We start from the raw sequence: 6,090 nt of genomic DNA, 5'->3' as shown, positions 1-6,090 counted from the left end.
AACTGATAAATGGATAAACAAAATGTGGTATGCCCATATAATTTTATATTATTTGACCATAAAATGGAATTAAGTATCCATACATGTTATAACATGGATGAACCTTGAAAACCTTATGCTAAGTGAAAGAAGCCAGACACAAAAGACCACATATTATATTTTCAATTTGCATGAAATGTCCATAATAGGCAAATCCATAAAGAAGGTGATTAGTGGTTACCAGGACCTGGGGTAAGGGGTAATGGAGACTGCTAATGGATATTGGGTTTCTTTTTGGAGTGATGGAAACATTTTGGAACTGGATAGCAATGATAGTTGCAAAACTGAATATACCAAAACCCTGGAGTTGCAGCCTTTAAAATGGTGAATTTCATGGTTTGTGAGGTAGGTATATGGAATATCCACACTTTAAGGTAAAGAAACAATGGTTCAAAAATGCTGAGGACTTTATTAGACTAATGGTTCTCAAAATGTGGTTTGCAAATCAGCAGCATCAAAATCACCAGGAAGCTTGTTAGCAATGCACATTCTCAGGTTACTCCCCAGGTCAAAGGAGTCAGAACTTTCGGAGGAGGAGCTCAGCAATCTGCGTTTTAACAAGCTCTGCAGGTAATTCTGATGACACTCAGGATTGAGAGTCACTGGGTTAGTTATAGCTTTAAAGCCTTATTGCTCTCCTGGTCACTAGATGTATAGCCTTTGGCAAGTTTCTTGACCTTTCAGTGCCTCAAATTATTCATCCAGAGAAATCGTTCTTCACAGGGTTATTATGAGGATAAATGTTTAAACACAAGTAACTTGCTTGGAAGAGAGTTTGCCACTCAGTGAGCTGAGTACTCAATAAGAATCAGCTTCTGTTATGTAACAGTACTGAGCTGATATAGGAAACAAATGTAGATCCCCTCACTTGGGGAAACTGAGTCACAGATATAAGTTTTCTAGTAGCCACATAAAAAAAAGTAAAAAGAAATGATAAATTAATAACATATTTTATTTAACTCAATGTGTTAAAAATATTAGCATTTCAATATGTAATCAACACAAAGTTTTTGGATAGCTTACACTTTCTTTTTCAAACTGAGCCATCAAAATCCAGTGTGTTTTATACTTAGAGCACGTCTCAATCTGAACTAGCCACATTTCAATTGCTCAGTAGTTACCCGTGGCTGGTGGCTGGTATACTGGACAACACAGCTCTTACTCAAATGCTATGCTCTTTTCCTTACCTAAAGTTCCTAAAAAAAATTCAGCATGTAGTCTTTGAGGATATTCAAAGAGTGGAATGATGAGGTGGGGACAAGCATAGAGCATCCTTTACTAACATATTCCATCTTAAAAGGTGATGTTGGGTTGCAGATGAGCTTTGAATCCATGTCCTCAATTGCATATTATTACACAGGAATTATCTGGTGAACTGCCTGAGAAGATTTTTTTTTTAAGCTTTAATTCACTTTATTTTTCTTACAGCTGAAGCCTGGGTCCTCTGCATGGAGACTCTGGTGTGGATCTTTACAAGATGGTCAGTAAATTCCTGATAAGGAGACTTGGTGAACACAGTCTCTTTCCAGAGGTCAGGGGTAGGTCTTGGAAATGGCATCAAAAGTGGCCTTGGCAAGGTTGCCCAGGGTGGCAGTGCAGCCCCTCGCTGAGGTATAGCAGTCGTCCATACCGGCCATCATCAGTAGCTTCTTGGGCACAGGGGCTGAGACAATGCCAGTGCCTCGAGGGGCAAGGATGAGGCACACCAGCACAGACCCACAGTGGTCATGGGACAGTGTGGGGCTTGCTGATCTTGTTCCCTGAGTAGCCTCCTTGCACAAGGACAATGGAAAGCTTGGCCACGATGATGGCCCCACAGATGGCAGTGGCTACCTCCTCAGAGCAGTTAACACCCAGACCGATATGTCCATTGTAATCTCTGATAGCAACAAATGCCCTGAACCTGATCAGCTGGCCAGCATGGGTCTGCTTTTGCACAGGTATAATCTTCAATACCTCATCCTTGAGGGATGCCCCCAGGAAAAAGTCAATGATTGATGGGCAGGGAGAAGACAGAGATTTCCTCCAGGGAATTGATCTTCATGTCCTTGACCAGGTAGCCCAGCTTGGTAATGGGGACCCACTCCTTGTCCTCCTTGAGGAGAATCTTACTGGAATAACATAGTAGACTGCAGACCTTTGTGTATTGTTTGTTCTTTTTCATTCTTGTATCCATAGAATCTAGAAAACTTGCTAGGCACATTGCAGGCACTCATCACACTTTTTTTCAATTAATGAATGAACATTGAAAGTGATTTTCTAACTTAACTTTTAATTTTATTACAATTTTTTTTTCAAATATCTGAAAACATCTAATAATTCCTTTCATATTGTCTTTACTTCTCAAAAGCAAAATCCACTTTTTGTCTTCTAAATTGATTTATGCTTTTCCTTATGTTTAAATATTTATCAAGTCCCTAGTAAAGATTAGATTTCAAGAACATGAGCCTGTAACAGAATTGCCAATATTAAGGGTTTATTTTCTGTGACAGAAGACATAGTTCATATATGTGTAAATATCGTACAAAGATCACAAATGCAATTTTGTTTGGATTTTTTTATTGCTGGTCTAAGAATAAATGGAAGCAAATATCCAGAGTTTCAATATTGATGAGTCTTCCTCATTCTCAGTAGCAGTAATTATAGGACATACTTTTACATTAAGGGCCCACATCCCTGGATAATGCTGACATTAGTAAAACTTGCAGACTTAAGTAACCTGCAGAAACACTATTGATATATGGGTGGAATGGTTTCCTAGGAAATTTGATACCTGGAATGAATTAGTTTCTTACTGAGTTCCTAGAATCCTAGAAGCAAGATATTGTGGGTAGTTAACTCAGATGGAGTAAAAGACAAGGTCGTGTTAACAACCTAGGCTTCCTTGACTCACTCTATGGTTTTCTTTATGCTCACTCCCCTCCAGCCACACTAGCCTCCTTCCCGTTCCTCAGACACACCAGGTTTGCTCTGACTTTCCTCCTATACTTAATGTTCTTCCCCCAAAATTCACCTGGCTACCTCCTTTCACTTCCAGTCTTGCTAAGATGTCTCTCCTCCATGAGTTCTACCCCAGTTGCATTATTAAATACAGTCACCTGCTGGGATTCCACCCCCTGTCCCTCATCTTTTTACCCCACTTAGCACTCATTACTTCTTATGATACACCATCCTGTGTTGTTTATTGTTCATTGTGCTAGAATGTAAGTTTCACAAGAACAGAGATCTTGTCTGTTTTGTTCACTGATGTACCCTACCCTAGAGTAGTGGTTGGCTTACAGCAGGCACTCCACAAATCTTTGTTGAATGAATAGTTCACTCATAGACCAGATTCTTTAATAGATTTCTTTTCCTTTTCACTTTTTAAGCCTGCTCTAGTATTAAGATCAGCTGGAAGGTTTTGCAAGCCTAACTGTGAAGCTGAACTCTCCCAGCCTTCTAGTTGGGCTTGCTCCCTGAAGGGTCCTGTCTCTGGAATTCATTTCTCTGGGCAGGTTGCCAGGAGTCTGAATTTGTCGTCTTTGGTGTATGATGCAAGATTTAGGGTTTTTGTTTTTCTTTTTGGAGGGGCGTGTTTCAATTTTGGCTAACTTTATTGTTTTGTCTGGAGTTTTATTCTTGTGTTGAGTTTTGTTTGTCTGGGTTGATCAAGCAATTTAGCAACTATTCTTCACAGAGCTATGGAATACTAGAAATTAGAGCTGAAAAAGACCTCATGGTTGATCCAGTCCATCCCCCTTGCCATTGAAGTCTTGCTCTGCACAATACAATGTCCACGGCTTTGTTCAATGAGGTTTTAAATGTCCTCAGAGATTCCTTTGGGCACCCACTCAACTAACCTAATACTCTCAACAACTAACAAAAATTCCTAGTGTATGTCTAAACTCTCCCTTTCTATTTTCATTTTATTTCTATGTGTCCAAGATGTCAAGCCTTTTCTCTTGTGGGATTTTATATCTTTCAAAGAAGTGTGGACTTATATTTCTGCTATATCAGTTCTTTAGCCAACTATGCATGCATTCCTACCTTCATTCTCTTCAATTTTGGTTTTGCTTAGTGAATTCTTTCAAACTCCTTACCTTTTTATTTAGTATGTGTAGTTTTACTAGTCATCCATTGAATGACTGTAACATAATGCTTTTCCTTCTGAAACCTTAAGACAAAGCACTGCCATCTACCATATGGAATTGCAAATATATCCAATTTGCTGCCATAATCAACCTAGGGTGTTTTTATTTTATTCATCAGACTATTAAACAAGTTCTATGCAATGCTCTTCCCTTGACTTTAAAATTTTGATGATAATTGTGTAATATCAGACATCTCACTTAAGCCCTTTGTACTTTTGTTTTTCCATCTGCAAAAGGAGAGAATATTGGCTTCAGCCTGCTTTGCTGTAATCTTATGAAAATAAAGATGTTATATTAGGGCTAAAGAGAGATCTTTCAGAGATAAAAACCTTTCACTTCCTAGCTTTCAGAATCAATGGAATAAATTATTGTCAATACTATGAAGTTCAAATGGCACTCTTTTTTTTCTGGTTTATAGTAATTTATGCTAGATCAATGCAGCTCAAACTAATTGTAGTAAAGGGCAGCTTTCAAAAATTTTCAAATGCCATGGACTGATTTTTTCAAAATACAAAATCACAGGGTTCAATGAAATAGGAAGAGTCAGTTTTTATATTTATCTTTTCCCAAATGGGCAATGGTTCATGGACCCTACTTTTAGTAGCCCTAACCATCATTGTCCTCACTTTCAGATAAGAATACTTTATAAATATTTCTCTTATGAAGATTAACATAGTACTTGCTTTTACCTTTCAGCTTGTTTTCTGCTTCACTTGAAAATCAACTTTTAGAAAAAAGAGCCAATTAATCATTTCCCCAAAATATTTGGTTACATGTTTCCCATTTATTTATCTTCACTTTTTTTGAAGTGTAATAATCCCTAATTTATTTCATAAAATCAAATCTGAATGAAAAATGTGTTTATGAAAGAAAAATACATCTCTTGGAGTTTACACCAAGTCAGCATCTTATAGGATAGTCTCTTGGTCACACAATGCCAGTTGCTTCACTGCTCAAACTGTCACTAGTCTCTAGCAATCCTGACCACGGCCAGGGCAACACTGTTGACAGCAGAAAACCACCAGTCCAAGAAGGTAAAAAACAATCTCGCTTATTCCACTTTGTCTGGCACTCTGCCATCAACCTGCACTTTTTGGATTTAAGACGCAGATTATATGTCACCAATAACTGGAGTAGCTATTACATAAGCTGGTTATAAGATGCCATGTGCTTTCAACCGGCATCTTTTATAGTTTGGGCATAACAAAAATTTAGTTTTAGCACTCTTTTCTGAAATAGGCTTCTCTTATTTTTAGTGGGTTTTAATTACTTTGAGAGGGAATTAAATAAAAATATACTGAAATATCATTTCTCCAGGGAATTAAAAAAATAAAGTTTATGGGAAAACATGAAATGTAAGGAAATATTAAATATAGTAAACTGCACAAATGTAACATAAGTTACACATTGGGCTTTTTATGATCTAAAAATCTATTCCAAGAAAAAGAAAAAATGAAACTTGAAGACTTATGAGCTTGTTTCAAAAAATACTAAAAATAAGTTCCAGCTGGTGTGAGAACATGGTAAAGGTATAACATGGTACTAGGGTAAATAATAGCACAGGATGGGTGAGGCATTGGCAGAGGAAAACTTTAAATGCATAACATTTTATACTGCTTTTTAAAGGAATTTTTACAAAAGTAAGAAAGCATATATACACACATCAACAGCAGAGAAAATGTATTGAAACAATATATCAGATATGTTTTCTTTACATAAGAGAAAGCACAAGGCCAATATGGATTAATCACTAATGAATTTAATAAAGTGAACAAATTATTAGCTCCTAAAGCTAGTTATTTTATTTTCTAATGTTTCAATGTGCCAGATGTTTCATAAAAATAGTTTTTATTATTTAAAATGATTTATGAAGCTAGAATGCCCAACTTTTATTTCTGTGTTAAAATTTAAGAGTTAAAAA

General features: G+C 36.8%; 1 pseudogene; it reads right to left on the bottom strand.

Moving 5' to 3' along the window:
* Positions 1–465: 465 nt before the first annotated feature.
* On the bottom strand, positions 466–2,128 carry LOC107179112 (annotated as a pseudogene).
* Between the last annotated feature and the right edge of the window lie 3,962 nt (positions 2,129–6,090).

This window comes from Panthera tigris, chromosome A2 (assembly GCF_018350195.1).
Source record: "Panthera tigris isolate Pti1 chromosome A2, P.tigris_Pti1_mat1.1, whole genome shotgun sequence".
NCBI lineage: Eukaryota > Metazoa > Chordata > Mammalia > Carnivora > Felidae > Panthera > Panthera tigris.
The sequence above is the reverse complement of the archived record's forward strand: the minus strand, read 5'-3'. Positions and strand labels throughout refer to the sequence as shown.